Genomic DNA, 21426 nt, shown 5'->3' with positions numbered 1-21426 from the left:
TCGCATCGTTAAAAAATACCTTAATTTTCCAATTCCTTCATTACGATTCTTTTAGTCTGATGTATATAAAAAACAAACTTCCTTGCCATGTGAATTTCAACAACAAACAATAAATTGGAACTGTTACAAACTGGAACTAGAATCCGAGTATCACTGTCTACTTGGGCCTCATTCTAAGCTCCTGCTGATCAGAATTTACTTTATTTACAGAAATGATTAATACTGAAAGTTAAAAAAAAAAGTAAAATATAATATAATAAATTAAATAAATGGAAAAGAAAATGAATGAATGTTTACTTAATATTGTTAACACATATGCATTTTTCATATATATATATATATATATATATATATATATATATATATATATATAGTGGCCTAGCAAGGTCACAGGAGAGACAACAAAGGAAAAAAAAAGCAAAATTCATCGCAAAGCAGCAAAACTGAAATAACAACAAAGGGAAACTTGATTCCAAATATTTCCCATATGTTTTAATTCCTCTCTTTTGGAAAATAGAGTACGATTATGAATATCTCCAGTATCAAATAATCTTTATACATTGTGAAATTTACTTTATGCATGAAAACCAAAGAGGGGAGATATAACATATGAGAAATATTTGGAATCAAGTCTCCCCTTGCTTTATTTCACATCATTTGAAACCATAGCAGCAAGTTTTAGTCTCCCATCCATCAAGGCCAGAGGTTTTTGGTGAAATATCAGATATTTTGTAATTCATATGCAAAACTAGGAAAACAAATGACTATAATTGAAATAGTTTATGGCTGTAAAGAAGTGCCAAAAATAGGCTCTGGATGATGGATGATCCTCTTAATGTGTGACCTTAAAGGGCAAATGTAATATAGCCCACTACACAATTCAGGTCATTAGCTTTCCAACGAGCCTTCATTTGATAAATTCTGATCAATAGTCTCTGAGATTTGGAGCTTATCAAATCGCCAAAAAAGGTGGGATATTTATATATGAATATATCTTTACTCTTAGCCAAATTGAATATTGGAATGCTCATATCTTTGGTTCTATGGCACAAAACTACAGTTTTGCTGATACGGTTGTTTCCTCTGTGACCTTGCCAGGCCACTAATATATATATATATATATATATATATATATATATATACCACCTTTTTTGGCAATTTTATAAGTTCAAAATCCCAGCGACTATGGATCAGAATTTAATAAATGAAGGTTTGTTGGAAAGGTAATGGCCTGAATTGCATATGCTATGTGACCTTTGCCCTTAAATTCGTACATTAAGGAGATCATCCATAATCCAGAGACTATTTTTGGTACATTTGTCGCGGTTTCCACCAAAGCAAAACTAGTCATCAAAAAAAGATCTTAATTCAAAACATAAAAACCACAGCTGACGGCACTTCAACAAGTACTTGAATGGGAATAATTATCCCATGGAACTCTGTATAGTACAATTCCTGCTAGAATAATATTCACATTTTTCTCAGCTTTAATTTGATATGACACATGACTATAAACTTCAAACAGATGACTCCTTACAGCACTTTAAAGACACAAAAACAAACACAAATCAAGAACGAAAAATGACAACCAATGCTGCAAAGCCATGGTGTCTACAACTACGTCCACCGGACGAGTATAAATACATCAGTTTTTTTCAACAAGTGGTCAGTCGCAGCTAGATCACCACACGGTGAGGTTGGGCCACTGACAGGCCCAACCCAACTCAGCAGCAGCAATCATGTCTACGCAGAACGGTTTAGACTACCTCACCAACAATGACCGAACCCAGTAGCAGCATCAGCGACTGTTCGCCATTGATACACTTGATTCCCAGCAGTCCAGCTTCTCAAGCCAGCATGTGTTTCCCATAGCCACTAGCGACGACCTCGTAGCCGGGCCAGTTCAAAAACCAGCTGGATTCCAACCCTCAGCCTGAGACTTCCTACAATCATTCAGTTCCTTTACAAAAAATAAACCCGAATGGATTTATATTTGTTCACGAGGGTACCCACTGCGTTTGTCATCTCTTCTTTGCCATTGTCATTTTTCGTCTTCTTCTTGCCTGTGTCGTCGTTCAGTTGTAGGGTCGATTGCTACTGACATTCGACCCCGCAACACATTTTTACGACCATAAAATGTTTCAATCATAATCAATGACGTGAATTGTATTTGCATAAAAATAAGGAAGAAAGTTTTTGAGAATACAACAATACATTATATATTATTATATACAGTAAAAGTGTCTGGTCAGCTTTCCTAAAGTCTTATTAACTCCTGGGTGACCTGCCATTGATATTTTGTGTGCAACCTTCAAAATGTCTTTCCAATATACATCAGGCACCATTATCTGTTCTCGTATTCTTTCTTCTTTTCTTTCCACTGACTTTGGAGCATTCCATCTTCTCATTAACACTCCAGTGTTGAGGAAATGTTAGCTTCTTCAGCTCTTTTCTTCAACTCGGTTCAGCAGTGGTTTTAGGTCAACATTGCTATGCTGTTCCCTGACTAACACTCGTCTTGGCACAGATAAACCTAGTTGGGATATTATTTCTTCTGACTTCTGGTGCACTTTATCTGATGACCTAATATTTACCTTCTCCACCTCTCTTTTTTTATTATTGTGGTCGTTATTCCTGTGGATGTTTTGTTAACTAATTCTCTTCCTTCTGACTTGCACTGCATCTTCATTCAGTTTGGCTTTCGGTGCTCAGTTCAACTTTTGGCAATGCAATGTTATTACTCAATATCATTACTACATCTGTCATCAGTAGTTAGCTCCTGAGTTCCAATCTGATTCCCTAGATGAGTTTAAGTGCTAAATCTGACCCCCAAGATCGCCATGGGCATGGAATATGTGCCTACATTAAGGATGGCTTCCCGTGTGGCAGGGATATCTCTAGAGAAGATCCTAATTTACCCTATATGTGCTTCAGGGTTGCACTTGCTAACACCACTGCATTTATATTTGCCCTCTATCGGCCCCACAACAGCGGAGTTACTATCTTTAAGAGCATATCTGAAAAAATAGACCACATACTGTCTGCACATCCCTCGGCTAACATCCACATCTGTGGTTACTTCAACGTCCATAACGTGGAATGGCTGACCCATTCAAATAAGACAGATGATGAGGGAAGGTTTTGTCATGATTTTGCCATTGCTTATGACCTCACTCAGATTGTTTGCGAACCCACCCGTGTGCCCGATACACCCGGTCAATATGCAAGCCTCCTAGACCTTTTTCTCTCAACTTCCCCTGAGCTATGTTCATGTTCCGTTCATTCTCCTCTAGGATCCTCCGACCACTCCGTCATATCAGTTAAGAAAAAACGAAATGTAAGAAGCCCCCAGACGTACCCCTCCACCGTACTGTATACCAATACTCTATGGCTGACTGGGATAGCTTCCGTACATTCATATCTGATTTACCTCTGCACTTCATGTTTAAAAAGGAAGTGTCCTCTATAGTATCAGATCTGACCGAATAGTTAATTGTAGGCATAGACCGATTCATACCATCTAAAAAATTCCAACAAAAACCTAACAGCCAGCCATGGTTCTCCCCAGAATGTGCTGCTGCTATCGTGCACAGAAATCACTTTTTCCATAGCTACGAACGTAATAGATGCACTGAGACTAAAGCTACTTTCAGGAATGCCAGCAACCACTGTAAAAGAGTAATAAAAAATGCAAGAGAGCTATATGCCCAGTCTTTTAAATCCAAGGTAGCTGATCAGCAGCTTGGTTCCCACCAGTTTTGGCAAATAACAAATAGGATCCTGAACAGAAGTGTGCGTTCTATCCCAACCATCATCAATGGACCAGAGGTCATCTCGTCAGCATCAGACAAGGCCAAACTATTTGCAAAGAACTTTGCAGCTAATTCTACCCTATGCGACGAAGGCCATCAACTCCCCATATTTCATCCTATAACACAGAACAAGCTAGGTAACATACAAATATCCGTGCATGAGGTCGCCAAGCTAATCAAGAACCTAGATTCCAGTAAAGCAACTGGCCCTGATGGCATCCCAATTATAGTGTTAAAAAAGCTTCAACCAGAACTTGCTCCCAAAGGAGAAGTGCTTTCCGACTCCCTGGAAGACCTCATCAGTTTGCCCTGTATTTAAGAATTCAGGTGATAAGTCATCTCCCTCTCAGTACAGACCAATAAGTCTCCTGTGTGTTATGAGTAAGTTGCTGGAATCCATATTAAATAGAGAAGTAGTCAACCACCTCAGCAGTAATAACCTTCTTAGTGACACACAATATGGTTTCCGCTCTGCAAGATCTACCGCAGATGTGCTAACGGTTATATCCCACAGGATTAGTGAATCCCTTGACAAAGGCTTTCTTTCTAGGGCAATTGCTCTTGACATATCAAAGGCCTTCGACAAGGTATGGCATAAGGGTCTACTTCACAAGATTTCCAGCTATGGTATAACTGGAAATGTTTTCTCAATCATTAAATCATTTCTCTTCGATAGGCTCATAAGAGTAGTGGTAGATGGACAAAAATCGGAGGCCTGCGATATAAATGCTGGAGTCCCTCAGGGGTCCATCCTCGGCCCAACTCTCTTCCTGATCTACATCAATGACCTCCCTAAACACATACTTAAATCATTCGTTGACATCTATGCTGATGACACGACCATCTACGGCAACACATCAAAAGCTGTAAATGACAAAGTTCTCTCTGATTCTCTCTCCTCTGATCTTGAGTGCGTGGTTCAGTGGGGGAAGACGTGGCTGGTTACCTTTAATGCATCCAAAACCAAACTCCTATCCTTACATCATCAACGCTCTGATCCCCAGCTGGCATCAATTGTGATGGATGGCTCTCGTCTGGGTGAGGCCCCGTGTTTTGACAAGCTTCTGGGTTTGACCTTTACTCCTGATCTGAAATGGAACACGTACATCAAGTCTGTTGCCAAGGTCACTGGAAAGATGGTGGGATCCTTCTACTGCTCCGGAAGATATCTCACTACTGATGCAATTCTCTATCTATATAAAAGCCAAATACATCCAAGGATGGAATACTGTTGCCATATCTGGGCAGGAGCTGCTAAAATCAGCCTATCCTGCCTTGACAGAGTACAAAATAGACTTCGTGGCTTAATGGAGGATGCCCTTTTCTCTACCCTGCAACCTATCTTCCACAGAAGAGACGTTGCGAGCCTATCCTTGTTTTATCGTTATTTCCATGGCAGGTGCTCATCTGAATTCCAATCTCTGGTCCCCCCTCGCCAATCTTTCACGAAAAACACCCGTCTAGCTGAATCCACTGTGAAAAATTTCCCCCACTCTATATCTGTGCCTAAATCAAAACGCGGATTCCATGAACAAAGCTTCTTTCTTAGAACTGCACGCCTGTGGAACTCTGTTCCGTCTGCCTGCTTCCCACCAGACTACAACTTGGATGTCTTCAAGTCCAATGTTAACAAATTCCTAATGAACCACCCCCTTAATTAAACACTTCATCAAATCTCCACACTAACGTAATGTACTTGCAATAACCCTTATCCCTGAGTGGCTTCCGGGCCTTGATAAGTGGTGATCACTGTGTAAAAAAAAAAAAAAAAAAAAAAAAAATGGACTTTAAATAACTTCACCCTCATAAGTTTATTTCTTATGCCTTTAATTGTGATTGATCTACCTACAGCTATTATCGCCCATCTGGGTACTTGGCTTCTTTCCACTAGGGGCTGGGATGCACCTGTATTCCTGAGAATGCTAATGGGTTCCCTCCAACTTTCTTTGTCTCAAGTAATACATCCTTTCAACAGAAAAGGTTTGTACATTTTATTTACTTCTTGACACACAACTCCTTGTCATTTGCCTGGGATAACATCAATAGGTTCAATTGTCACCTGACATTTTGCAGCCATGTGACTTGGCTTCATGCAGCTGAAACACACTATGGGTCTTGTCTCCTATCCGCACAATGGTTGGTATGAGTGATCGGCTCTTGATAGGCATACGCGGATTGCCCTTTTTCCCATTAGATGCATAACTTTTCCTGACCTGTGAATGTGCTGGTCCCGGGGACTTTAACCTATTTTTCCTATGTGTTATTCCATATTCATCCACCAAGATACATAGAGCACAGTTTGCGCTTTTTCATCAATCAGGTGTATCCTCATATCATCAGGAACACAGTTTTAAACTCTCCAATCAATATGAATTGTTTCAATCAGTCAAAGCTTCCTGCTACATGCTTGGAATTGCTCCACCCATCAAAGTGCCCCTCTTTCGATTTGTCCCTCGCTTTTCTTCAAGCTTATAAACTTTTGTTGGTATGCTTATGGATCAGTCCATATATAACCCTATCCCCTCCTGTGTGGGCCGCAACTGTCGGATTCTGGTTCACAGGAGCATACTGTGATGTACACCTAGCCGCGTTCATCGCTCCCGTCTCACAGGACCATAGATGCAACCCAGCAGGGCTACATTCTTACTTGTCTAGTGCTGGACCCCTCAAGGATGACCAGACTTTCACTGATCACTGGAAAATACCTCTCTGCTGCTCAGGGCATGCGAAACGTGCATGACCTTAAGTCTGTGTGGCAACATTGTCCACTTCGGCCATCACTCTGGCTTCGTGCTGGATCCAGTCTGTCTCTTCCATCGTCTGGTGTGAGGGCATACTTGAAATAAACTGCATCTTCATTTAGGCCGGCAATCGAGAAACAAGGAAAAACTGGGAGTCATTTTCGTATAAACCAAACAAAATAATTATTTATAAATCATTTTAAGATATTCAGGATATACTCATTTAAAGTCGAGTCCTTTGATCCGAGCTTCGTGATGCATCTAGTTAATTTTCCAGCTAAGAACAAGAGTTTTTCAACTTAGCTCTTATGAGGGTTTCTGCCCCCACCCCACCCTCCCCAAGTGGGGCGACGTGCATGTCTTGATGCCAGCCAGCAAAAAGATCTTATTCCTAAAAAACAATCGTTTTTATTAAATTGGTTTCTTCCCCCTCCATCATTTGAAGATTACTTCTTTCTCTTTGCCTCCGAACCGCTTCTTTCTCTTTCCCATTATTTTATATTCTTTTTTTTTTCTCGTGAACCATATCTCTCCTTAATTCTCTCTCTTTTCCCTGTTTCTTTCCCTCTCTTCAGCCCATATTGCTTTTTCTGTATTATCTGTCCAAACTAACTTATCAGCTCACTCGCACATTTTTCAAGTTTCGTTTCCTGCTCACTTGGTGGTCTTGACATTTAACTAGACCAGGTGACTTCATGACAATCTTTTCCAACCAAGAGAGCAGACCTCTCGTCGCCACATCAACTTCGCTTCTCTTTTCTTTTTTTTTTATTATATTTTCACCCAAAATAAGGCACATTGCCACTTTGGTGTAAGGGGCTACTATCAGGGGCAGCAACTACTGGGGCACTATGTTGGGATTTGGGCAGAAAGTGTCAGTTCACGTTACACTTGAACTTCTGCATGTCAGTACAGTTAGGGAAGCAGGTCACTGGCCATTGCTATTGGTGGCAGAGAAGGTTTCTTGTAATTTTTGAAGGAAACCAGTTTAGTCTTGGCAGCATTGAATGCGACCATCCATTTATGTCCCCATTCCACTACAGATTGGAGGTCATCCTCTAGTGTTTTTGCCATTTCTTTAGTTATGTGTTCATTTGTTTTCCTGTCATGCCTGTTATAGAGTGTGGTGTCATCAGCATATATACCAATCTCAGAGGCAGTTTTGTCGGGGAGGTCATTAATAAACATTAGGAACAATAGAGTTCCAAAGATGGACCCCTGAGGCACTCCCGCATTTATATCACATTGTTTAGATGTACGACTGTCGAGGACAACTTGGATTTTTCTCTTATCTAAGAAGGATTTAATTATGTTAAGTATTCTACCAGTGATACCGTATGAGTTAATTTTCCTGAGGAGACCCTCATGCCATACCAAGTCAAAAGCCTTAGATATATCTAGAGCTACCGCTCTGCCCTCCCCCGCTTTGTCCAGTGAATGGTATATACATTCAGAGATTACAGTGAGGATGTCTGCTGTGGAACAGGCTTGTCTAAATCCATATCGTTTGTCAGTCAGAAGTTTAGCATCTGTAAGGTGCCGGACTAGAGCATGGTTAATTATGGTCTCAAATATTTTGGCGAAAAGTGGGAGGAGGCTAATGGGGCGATAATTTGATGGGTCAGTTCTTTCGCCAGAATTCTTGAATACTGGTACCACAGAAGCAGTTTTCCAACAGCCTGGAAAGCATGATTAATTAAGGCATTTGTTATAGAGTTTGGAGAGAACTGGAGCTACTTCGGCTGAGCACTTTTTTAATAGCACAGCTGGGATGAGATCAGGTCCACATGCTTTTGAAGTGTCAAGGTTTTTTATGATAGCGTGTACCTGATCAGGGGCGTCTGTTCGCAAAGGGAAGTCAGGCAGGGGGTGGTTGGAAGGGTCCAGTGTGGAGTTTGAGGCAAACCGGCTGGCAAGCATATTAGCCTTGTCGGTTGTTGAGCAAACAACCTCGTGATAGTTGGTTAGTTGAGGAATTGTTGATTGTCCATTATTTACTACACTGTTGTAGATTTTCCAGAAGTCACGATTTCCTAATTTTTGTGCTTCGATGCGTTTTTTAGTGGTTTCAGTAAATTCTCTCTTAGCTGTCGCTATTTCTTTCTTAACGTTACTTCTAGCTTCTATATACTTCTGTTTGTTTGAACTGGACTTATGTCGGTTAAATCTGCGGTATGCATACTGCCTTTGAGCAATGGCAGTTGCACAAGTCGAAGTAAACCATTGGGGAGAGTGGAGCTTGCTATAAAATTTCCGCATGGGAACATGTACTTCAATTGCTGTTTTGAACCATTCAGTGGTCTCATTTGCGCACTGTTCAGCAGGAAGAGAAAAAATATTTCCCCATGGAGCATCTCTGATAAGATCTCTGGTGGCTTCCCAGTCAGCCTTTTTATAATATCTCGTTGTTTTGAGCACTGGCTCTTCAGTTTTGGGTCTAGAATTTAGGGCGATTTCTACCATTATCACTGCATGATCAGCATTCCCGAGTGGGCTGTCAGCATTTGTTATACAATCCTCGGGAACTGTAGTCAGAAACAGATCTAGAAGTGATGCATGTTGTTCTTGCTGGTCAGGGAAATGGGTTGGAAACGTAACCATTTGTGATAGGGAGTGAGATATAGCGAAACTATGTATTGTGCTGCCCGCTGCATCTGTGTGAGTAGAGAATCCAAGCCAGTTTTTGTGGTGAACATTAAAGTCACCAAATACATGTACTTGCGTGCTAGTGTCGAGGGACAGTGCTGTGTCTATGCTGTCAGAGACTTTGTTTATTATGCTGCAGTCCTGGGTCGAGGGAGAGCGGTAGAGAAAATAAAAGTAGCTAATGTTATGTTGTATGTTTAGTCTAAAGCACATAAAGGCTTGATCGTCCGTTTCTAGGTTTGTTTCTCTAGTCAGGGGGAGGGTGTTACAAATGTAGACTCCAAGTCCATGCTCATGTCTGTCAGAGTCCTTATGGCAGAGTGGGAGATAGCCAGGCATGTTAAAGTAGTTAGAGGGGATGGAGGAGTGTAGGTTAGTCTCGCTTAGTGCTAAGATATCCGGGGTATTTGTTAGGAGAAATGCTTCAACATCAGCTAAATTAGTTCTAAGCCCACGGATGTTAGTGAATGCAAGCCTCAAAGGAGGAGGCAAGTTGGATTTGTTTGTCCCTGATTTAAGCTGATTTTTTTTATTGTACTGTCATCATGTTTTTAAGAGTTTCAGTTAGGCGAGGGGGAGCTGAACAAGAGGTTATGCAGGGTATCAGACATGCAACACAAGTAGACCATCAGCTGACCTTTCTTCAAATAGGACTGTGGCCTCAGGAAAGCCCATCAGGGATGAGTGCAGGGTCCCTTTCCATGCGCGACATGGCACTACAAACATCCCAATATTATACAACTATTGATGGAGCAGCCGCTCCAAAGAGTTAGGGCCCTGTACTACCAGTCGGAAACAGCAGCCAGGAACTGTCAATCCGGTACCCTCAGCCCATCAGAAGAAGGTCACCCCAATCTAATTGCACAGGCATGTGTGGTACTCAAGCACTCCCAAGTGCCCAGTTTTGAGGGGTGGGATGTGTCAGGAATGGGGAAACGGCATTCATTGCCCTAGACAAGAAACAAGATCTACCACAAAGTGTTTTGTCGATTCACTTGTGATAGTGTCTCTGCGTCTGACTAATAGGCAAAGAAGGAGTATGGAAGCTGGGCGAAGACAGAGCCTATCTACTCCTTAACCAATTTAGGTTTGCAGACCGATAATTTGTTTGAGTCACCAGCTCTAGGAAGGTTGTCATCCAAGACTGGAGAGGCCTCCCTCACTTTGGTTTAGTTTCAGAGTTTTCCTTCTCCTAGACAGGTGATCTGGGAGGATCTACTGGGTCCATCAGCCCTGAGAGGGTTTGCTCCGCGCCTGGGTCCTAATCCAGGTATTTCTGTGACCCCGCGTGGTTAGTTAATGTTACAGGGTTAGTTTGTAGAGGTTATATATCTAATGAATAGTTACACTCCCCAAAGTGATTTAGGGGCATGCAGTGGAAGCAGTTTTGTGGGGAGGCTTGTTAGAAAAGCGTTAGTGTGGATTAAGACTTTTACCTTTAGGTTTTTCCATTTTTTTAAATATTATGTTAGTTTAGGATCAGGATACCATTATAGTTTGAGTAGGTATTAGGAATTGAGCTAAGAATTTTGCCCAGTCACTGTATATTTAGATTTACGAATGTTAAGATGTAGGTGCAGTACAGTAAGGGTATAACTGGAGGTACATTTTAAGTCATGGCGTATTCCATATGTATATATTAAGTAAATAGATATTTGGGCAAGTTTTCAGTAGATGCAAATAGATGGAAGTTGTGTTAGTGTTTCTACTATTGAAGGGAGATAATTTCAGTTTTCATTTAAGAGTCATCGAACGTTTTGCATGACAGGGAGTATCGGATTTGGTTTAGTATTGTTCGTTGCAAAACCATCTAGGAAGAGGCAATTATTATGTAATGAAGATCGCTTTGCATCCGAGTGCATACTTAGGCTGGTAAGTATCAAACTAGATAGGAATGTCAGAGGTAGAAATGTATACATGTTTAGTGATGACTGTTAGGCAGTTAGCATGTGAAAGTTAGGAGCTTGAGGCTAAGGATTCCACTACTAAGGCGTATGTATAATGTAGGGTTTTAGTGGCAGCTAGAGGGGGGGGCAGATTGTTAGCTTTCAAGGGTCGGGGTTATTAACTTAGAGTTTACAGTATTGTTTTAGCTTGGGAGAAAGGAATAAAATCTTCCCTTCTTTTCCCCTATTTTGCATGCAGGTTAGACATAGGCAGTCATCTTGGAGGTAAAGAGAAACCATTATTTCGTCGTGATTCGGAATTAGGCAGTCGTTAAGGTTGGGAACAAAACAATTGTATCTATTCAGAAAAAAGTCCTAGCGACGCAGCTAAGATCACTGTAGATTTCAGTTACAATTTTAGTACAGTTAATTATGAGCTATATCCAGAGGTTTGGTAGAGAAATAAACAAGGCCTCTTTATTAATACTAGCGAGCATATGGCAATTGTAGATATTAAGTATATTACTTAAATAAAGTTCTTCTGACTTTTATGGTAGAAAAAATAAATCCACGTTTGTGTTAATTTCAGAAAATTTATCCTGCCTAATTGTACTTTATCTCTAGCCTTAGTACAGAGCGTGGAATTATTTAAGCTGGAAGAGAACGTGGTTGAGTTTTGCTTGGGGGGGGGAGAATTTAAAAAACTAAGCAAAGAAAACAAGACAAATGCATATATAAATTAAAATACACATAATTACAAAATCAAATAAGAAATTTAAAAGAGAAGAAATAACAAAGTATTTTTAGGACTATGATGATTTAGGATAACACTTAACTTGCTCCATGCACGACAGCACTTACAGTATCACGGCTAACCACATTTGGAGGAGGGTGGGTGATTTCTTGGACCGGATATTGTGTGTGTTTGTACTATTTTTATCTTCCGAATTCTACGCACATGCGTGTATATGTTAAGCTTACTTTTTTTTTTCTTTTGTTTTTTTTTTTTGTTTATCATATCGATGATAAACATATTCCAGACTCTTGGAGAAAAAGATAAATTTCTTATACCTCATGTCGAACACCCCACCCAACTGCCTGTAGCAGAGTGAATTGGTATTACCCGGCAAGTAAAATCGTTACACATAGGATAGCTGTCTGTCTTAACAGTCTCATAGTCCACACATTCCTTCACTAGAAGTACTGTGCAAGTTTTTTAAGCTTTGCCGCTTAATGCTGTCTGCAAAAGCATTACTCAGCATTCTCTTAGCCAATTCATGTTAAGGATGGTTCTCTCAGTGCGTGAAGTAATCATCTACTTCCTTTTTCTAAAAACTTTGGTACCAGACGTACTGGTTTCATCATATCGAATTTGTCTGTCCTCCTGTGTGTGACATGCTACACTCCCTCATTCAAGTTCAAACTGATCGAGCATCATGGTCGTCGTCTCCCAGAGTTTCTTCTTCAATGATATTATTATTCATCATGTGCTCAGTAATTACTCTTATCAACTGGCTGTTTCTCATAGTTCCCCTAACCTCTGCTTCTAGTTTCTTCCCGATTTCCATTAACTCATCTTCCTGGAGTTTACTCAACATACCTGGGAATGCATCTTTTATAAAATCTTCTATGTCTGTCATTTTATCTTACAGGTTAATGCAAATCACCTGGGTATCTCAATGAGGATTGTTATTCAAGCCTTAACTCATATGAGCCCTAACTCGCATGGTTGGTGGCTGATCTTCTCATGAGTCCCTATATTATGATGCGAGCCAGGAGAAACTTATATCAGGCGAAATCCTCTGTACAGAATCTATGAATGGCAGTATTTTATTACATCCAAGCAACGTATTAATAAAAACATTATCCATGGTGAATGTCAGCCGTAAGGATTACAGCCCCTTATTACATGTTTGGTTCAGATCACTGGTCCTCATAAACACACAGATGGCAAAAATGACAGAACACATTAACAACCAACGGTTTATATCGTAATAATTATAAACCTCTGTGGACCATCCAGTCATCCTTGCCTGCTTGAATCTTGTGCGTGTGTGTGTGTGTATATATATATATATATATATATATATATATATATATATATATGGGTATATGTGTGCAAATCCAACTGTCTTGTGTGTGTGTGTGTTACATTTAAATCTAGATAAAATGCCTGCACGTTTTTACTGTAAAAATATTCAGATTCAATGTCGTAACTATTGCATAAGTGTTTAAATACAATATTTATCTGATAGCTAAATATTTTTGTTCGATATTTTTGTTCTGATGGCACTCAAGTCATATTTCTTTTTAAAACTTTTGAATTTACTACAATACGGTGGGTACAATATAATAATCAATAGGGGATTGGTTCTATAATAAATACAAAATCTGCATAAATTAAAATATCATTTTTAAGCGTATTTTGTGACCGAGCAACATCGAACAGTGTGCTAGTAGATAATATTTTTAATTACAAAATAGGGTTCAATCACATGCATTTTATATGCAATATTCAACAGGTAGAGAGGGGGAAATGGAGGATACAAAAGAATCAAAGAAAAAAAAGGAATATGATTATGATAGCATGTGAAGTCATTGGTCTAGAAATAAAAAGAACATTTAAACATGAATGTCATTGCAAAAATTAGCTTGGCTGTCCAATGGAAATAGTGTTGAATAGCAGTGTATTCATATTAAGAGATGACGGGGGGGGGTATATTAAAGGAGAGACGAGGACATATATAACTATGATGAGGGGGAGAGGAGACATTTATACAGTTCTGTTCTGGGATGCTTGGGACTTCATATATATACTGAGAGTGATAGGGTGATAGATGCACAATGTAGAGGACTAGGATATATAAATCCTAATCCCGTTACAAAAGAAAATAATGAAACGAATGGAATGAAGAAAACAAAACTCAATTGCTGGATAAGATAAACGTGTTGTTTATTTACTGTTGAAAGAATGAAAGTTTTAGATATAACACGTGTTCATGTCCGCGTGGGTGTAACCATCGTTTGTTGCGGGACTGGTAGTATAGAAGGAAAAAGGAAATGTGTGTTCATCTCACGTTCGGGTCACTATCGTTTGTTCGCGCGTGGGAAGAGAAGTGAGTAATGTAGTGTAAAATGGGAATGATAGTCCAGCGTGTAGACAAAGAAAAGGATAGAGGGTTGACATCAGTTAAACTGCGCGCCATGTTAGCAGTCAGTTACGCGAAGGTATTCTCAGGGACAAGTTGTAGATATATATAGAGAGAAAGAGTGAGAATATCAATCCAGTTCATGGAGAGAGAAAGCGTATAAAGTGTACGTACAGTCTGTTAGCCTTTTGCCCCTCATGGTAGCAAGTAGCACGCTGTCGGTCCGTAGACCACTCACCTCGGAAGGCAAGTTGGAAAAGAAAGATGCTGCTTATTGCTCTTGCTTTTATAATTGTTTCCGGTGGTCTTTTGCGCATGTGCGGATTTCCTTTGAAAGGGGAAGTGACGTTGCCCATGTGTGCGTGTATGTGAGTACATGTGTGTACGTTAGCGTGTGTGTGTATACACATGAATGTGAGTGTATATACGCAAACGTGAATATATGTACGTGTGTGGACGTGGGTGCATATGTTTGTGTGCGCATATGTATATAACAAGTAATATAGCTTGAGATGTGAACACGTTTTTGTGCAAGACTAGGAAAGGCTCGCGCAACAGTTCTTATATTTCTTATAACACGTATAGGGAGGAGGAGGAGGAGAGATATATATTTACACAATGTTCATATTAAGATGTTTAACACATTACTTTTTGGGTGTTGAAAGATGACACGACAACAGTTTTACAAAAACACAATGATGATTCTTTATTCATTGGACCGGTCAAATGCTCATGACGTCAGGAATTCACTTGTATCTACATGGTTTAATCTTCTACCCTTCGCTTCCAAAGGGTCAGCCGACCAATGACTGCCAACTGAGTGACTCTCAACTCTCTCTCTGACTGGCTAGCAGACTGACTCTCTGACTGACTGACAAATTTGAACCCATCGAACTATATGGAGAATCGTCCTTTGTCTATGACGTCAAAAGTGGGTTTTTCAAACGTTACTAATTCATGTGACTATACATGTTTGTCCAAAACACACTTCTGCAAACAAAGAATCCTCTCCTAACCTATTTTTTTTAACCTAACCTATTTTTTAACAATGTATTTTTAATTTGTATTGTTCATTCTTTCTAGCTGACATTTTTAATATTCAGCATTATAAAAGAATGAACAATCAATACTTTTTACAATATAAACAATATCTAACTATTTATGATAGAATTTAACAATAGACCTTTTTAACATTCCGATTTCTAACATTTTATTTCTTAACCTTGCTTACAAGGTTCAAGTCTCGGCTTATCCTAATCTCATTTTCATCTATCTAATACTCTTGTTATTTACATGGAAAGGGGACAGCTCATTTCCTGTAACAATGGGGGGGGCTGAATAGGGGTTGAGTGACAAAAATATAAAGTACTTAACTGATTGGTGTAAGCCAAAACCCAAAACCAAAATATCAAGAAGAAAATATCTCTGATCTCAAAGTTTCTGATAAATCGAGAAGGTAGTGGTACAATTCAATTTTAGCCTTTTCTCTCAGTTTCCCTTTACTCAGAATGTTACAGTTCCTCTCATAAAAATTCTGCTGGCTTTTTCTTCAGAAATTAGTCAACAAATGAATCCTATTTTATCCTGGCGACTTTGCCATATGTATGTGATGTCACCGTTCAGTCTCAAGAGACAATGTGTACCTCTGTAAAGATAGCTGCACATGTAATTGTGAGGCAATGGTTCTTCTTGAATTGGCACTGTTTAGGGCCTGTGACAAGAAAAAGCCCAAGACTGACTGGAAACAATGCTGAGATAAGCGAAGAGCACATACAGCACCTGAAATTCTCAAATGGTCACTCATTTTAGTACCGACTAGGCTCAATGTTGCTTAACTTTGATGATCTGATGGGAACTGGTGTGTCAACATGATTATGCCATATACATATATTTTTTTTTTTACATGGGAGTCACCACTTATCAAGGCCCGAACGCCACTCAGGGATAAGGGTTATTGCGTGTACAGTAATCAATGAGTATTGTAGTAATCATTAGTATTGGGGGTTTTGATAGAGTGTCTTACTTAAGGGGGTGGTTTGTCAGGAGTTTGTTTTTGTTGGACTTGAAAACATCCAAGTTGTAGTCAGGTGGGAAACAGGCAAGCGGCAGAAGAGTTCCACTGGCGTGCAGTTCTAAGAAAGAAGCTTTGCTCATGGAATCTATGTTTGGATTAAGGCACAGATAAAGAGTAGGAAAAATTATTGACAGTAGATTCAGCTAGACAGGTGTTTCTCATGAAAGATTGGCGAGGGGGGGGGACGAGTGATTGGAGCTCAGACGAGCACCTGCCATGGAAATAACGATAAAACAAAGACAGGCTCGCAACGTCTCTTCTGTGGGAGAGAGGTTGCAGGGAAGAGAAAAGGGCATCGCCCACTAAACCACAAAGTCTACTTTGTATCCTGTCAAGGCAGGATAGGCTGATTTTAGCAGCTCCTGCCCAGATGTGGCAGCAGTACTCCATCCTTGGACGTACTTACCTTTTATACAGATAGAGAATTGCATCAGTAGTGAGATATCTTCTGGAATGGTAGAAAGATCCCACCATTTTCCCAGCATCCTTGGCAACAGACCTGATGTACGTGTTCCATTTCAGATCAGGAGTAAAGGTCAAACCAAGAAGCTTGTCAAAACATGGAGCCTCCCCAAGACGAGAGCCATCCATTTCAATTGATGCCAGATTGGCATCAGAGCGTTGATGATGTACAGATAGAAGTTTGGTTTTGGATGCATTAAAAGTGACCAGCCACCTCTTCCCCCACTGTACCATGCGCTCAAGATCAGAGGAGAGAGAATTAGAGAGAACTTTGTTATTTACAGCCTTTGAAGTGTTGCCATAGATGGTCGTGTCATCAGCATAGATGTCAGCGAATGATTTAAGTATGTGTTTTGGGAGATCATTGATGTAGATCAGGAAGAGAGTTGGGCCCAGGATGGACTCCTGAGGGACTCCAGCATTAATACTGTGGGCTTCTGATTTCTGCCCATCAACCACTACTCTTATAAACCTATCAGAGAGAAATGATTTAATTATTGAGAAAACATTTCCAGTGATACCATAGCTGGAAATCTTGTGAAGTAGGCCCTTATGCCATACCTTGTCGAAGACCTTTGATATGTCAAGAGCAATTGCCCTGGAAAGGAAGCCTTTGTCAAGAGATTCACTAATCCTATGAGATATAACCGTTAGCACATCTGCTGTAGATCTTGCAGAGCGGAAACCATATTGCATGTCATTAAGAAAGTTGTTTCTGTTCAGATGGTTGACTACTTCTCTATTTAATATGGATTCCAACAACTTACTCATAACACACAGGAGACTTATTGGTCTGTACTGAGACAGAGATGACTTTTCACCTGAATTCTTAAATACAGGGCATACTGATGAGGTTTTCCAGGGTGTTGGAAAGCACTTCTCCTTAAGGCAACGGTTAAACAATTTTGTAAGTATGGGGGCAAGTTCTGGTTGGAGCTTTTTCAGCACTATATCTGGGCCAGTTGCTTTACTGGAATCTAGGTTCTTGATTAGCTTGGCGACCTCACGCACAGATATTTATATTTTGCATAGCCTTTGTCACATAGAGTAGAATTAACTGCAAATTGATGATGGCTGGGATAGAACGCACACTTCTGTTCAGGATCCTGTTTGCTATTTGCCAAAACTGGTGGGAACCAAGCTGCTGCTCAGCTACTTTGGATTTAACAGACTGAGCATATAGCTCTCTTGCATTTTTTATTACTCTTTTACAGTGGTTGCTGGCATTCCTGAAAGCAGCTTTAGTCTCAGTACATCAATTACGTTGTTAGCTATGAAAAAAATGATTCCTGTGCGCGATGGCAGCAGCACATTCTGAGGAGAACCATGGCTGGCTGTTAGGTTTCTGTTGGACTTTTTTGGATGGTATGAATCTGTCTATACCTACAATTAACCATTCGGTCAGGTCTTATACTATGGAGAACACATCCTTTTTAAACATGGAATGCAGAGGTAGATCAGATATGAATGTACGGAAGCTATCCCAGTCAGCCATAGAGTATTGATATACAGTACTGTGGAGAGGTACGTCCGAAGACTTATTACATTTCATTTTTATCTTAACTGATACAGCAGAGTGGTCGGAGGATTCCAGAAGAGATAGAAAGGAACATGAACATAGCTCAGGGGAAATTGTGAGGAAAAGGTCTAGAAGGCTTGCATACTGACCTGTAGTATCGAGCACACGGGTGGGTTCGTGAACAATCTGAGTGAGGTCATAGGCAGTGGCAAAATCATGGCAGAACCTCACTTCATCATCGGTTTTATTTGAGTCGGTCAGTCATTCTACATTATGGACATTGAAGTCACCGCAAATGTGAATGTTAGCCGAAGGATGAGCAGACGTGGTCAATTTTCTCAGATATGCTCTTAAAGATAGTAACCCCACTGTTGTGGGGGTGATAGAGGGCAAATATAAATGCAGTGGTGTAAGCTAGTGCAACCTGGAAGCACATATAAGGTAAATTAGGGTCTTCTCTGGAGATATCCCTACCACATGGAAAGCCATCTTTGATGTAGGTGCATATTCCATGCCCATGGCGATCTTGCAGGTCAGATTTCGATGTTAAGTTAGAGTATCCTTTAATTATGAATTCATCTAGGGAAGTGGTTGGTCCTATACCAATTTCACTTAGAAAGAATATGTCCGGTTTCGTCTCCTGTAACTGGAAGGTTGGAACGTAGACCCCTGATGTTGGAGAAGGAGACCTGGTAGTAGGGGTCTACGTTGAAGGATGGGGTTCTAGGTTTATTCGTGTTTTATTTTTCGATTTGTCTATATATATATATATATATATATATATATATATATATATATATATACATATATATATCCATTCAAAACCAAGCATAGGTTCCAGAGATTTGCCCTTTTTTTGCAACACCGGAAAATCTATAGGCGACTTTTTCATTGTGGTTGTCTTCCTGAGCGTTTATATTGTATGCACCATTCATATCTTGCTTTGATCAGTGAGACACTCTTTTTGGTAGCCAACAACAGGAATAATTTTAATATTTTCTGCAACATGCTCCCTGATTTCTGTCAAATTATTTCCTTAAATTATTTTCTTTCTCTTCGCCTTTAGGAAAAGGGATGGCATAAAGAGATAGAGGGGAGAGAGAGAAAAGAAATACTGTCATGGGGAATGGCTAGAATTATCTGCGTGGGTCATTTCTGTCAGAGTTTTAAATTGTGGATAAAATTTGTAGGAAGAGAGTGGCTGTCTGCCAAGTATAAAAGGAGGGGGATGTCATCTGATTTTCCAGCATTATAGCCCAGTCATGATCTCATGTCATACAATACAATACAATATATATATATATATATATATATATATATATATACATACATACATATACACACACAGATACATACATTTATTTTATACTTGTATTGTGTTCTTACTTGCATCAGCATAGTCAGATGGAATTTATATATTTATATGTTGTATAATATTTCAGGAAATCAGATATATGTTTGATTTTTGTTCAAATGGGGTTATTTAGTATAAGAATTTGAACTTAAGTCAAGCGTCAAACACATATCTGACAAAGGTTATTTTCCCCCGAAATATTATACAAAATGGAAATTCCATATGTCTATCTTAATGCAAGTATAAAATATATATCATATTAATAAAAGGTGAACCTATATTACATTGCATTTCCCTAAAATACACACTAAGAATGTTTTAAGAAAATTATATTGACTTCTTATGTTCTATTACTTTTAGAAATTAATAAAAAATAAATAAAATAGCAGTGTAGAGCTCAGGAGTGAGAGCAAGAATTTTTTTTTTTTTTTTTTCAATTTTGCCAGACAATGCTGGGATACACACCCTATATATATATATATATATATATATATATATATATATATATATATATATATATATATAATATTAATTTTTTTATATATATATCTTAAACATACCTATTCCATTTTTTAACAATCTCCAGCAGCTAATGTTTAGTAAGTATGTATGTAAACTCCTTGATTAATATGAATCGTTTCAATCTGTCAAAGCTTTTTTTCCCCCTGCTTGGAATTGCACCACCGGTCAAAGTACCCCTCTTTCGATTTGGAAATTCCCTTTTTCCTCAGTGTTTCTCAAACCATACTAATGTGCAAAATATTTTAATGCAATATGAACAAATATCTTGTTGCCCAATTCCCCACTCAGATTGGCCTCTATCATAATAGTTCCTTATGTTTGTTTGGGGTGAATAGAAGTTTAAAAAACAAAAACAAAAAAATCAATTTAAAAAAAAAAAAAATCTAGATTCATTTCAACATGACAAAAACTTTCACCAGATATTTCTGGGGAAGAGAGTGTTCTTTTCCTTTCTGTCTTGGATGCAAAAATGTTGCATTTCTCATTTAACGCATTGTCCTCATGATGCAAAATCTTGAGACCAAAAAGTTGTGTAACTTTTGTGAAAGAAAAGCCCATTTACCAAAGCAAAGATAAAAAAAAAAATGAATAAATGTGTCATCCAGGAACATTCCTTCCAAAATCTTAGCACGCTTTATCACTAAATTACTTCTGATGGCAATAACGTAGACTTTAAGGAAAGCATTTACCTATTTATTGCCAGTGTACAGTACTCTATCTCTGAATCTGGCAATGTGTTCTTTCTTATTGTGATTTGTGACAATACTGCATTTGTGAACTCTTATCCTAATTTTTTCGCAATTGTTGTTTCACTATGTTTCGGCCAACTTATTCTCTGACCTTCTCCAAACAATTAACCAGGACAGGATAAGAATGCCGAGTCTTGTAAGTGTATCCCTAGTAAATACTGCCTTCCATAGTTGTTGTTTTACCACTTTTTAAAAATAAATAAATAATAATAATACCATCCAGTACAAAACCCGATAATAGAAGACCAGATAAGAAAACAAATTTGATTTATAAGACTATAAAATCCAACCTTCATCACTATTTGGGGCCCGTGGCACAATGGAGTCTATGGTTCCGGGTGAGCATTGTCTGAAGATAATGGTTTCAATCTTCAAGTAGGCCAGAGGATTAGTTGGTGAAACCATGTTGAGACAACTATGGAAGGCAGTAATTACTGGGTGTACATTTACAAAACTCAGCATTTCTATGTGGTAATCAATTGATTTCAGGTCAAGGTGAAAGTCAGACCCAG

The sequence above is a fragment of the Euprymna scolopes genome, chromosome 8 (genome assembly GCF_053919585.1).
Source record: "Euprymna scolopes isolate OS-2025 chromosome 8, ASM5391958v1, whole genome shotgun sequence".
Lineage (NCBI taxonomy): Eukaryota > Metazoa > Mollusca > Cephalopoda > Sepiida > Sepiolidae > Euprymna > Euprymna scolopes.
Note: the sequence above shows the minus strand (reverse complement) of the source record.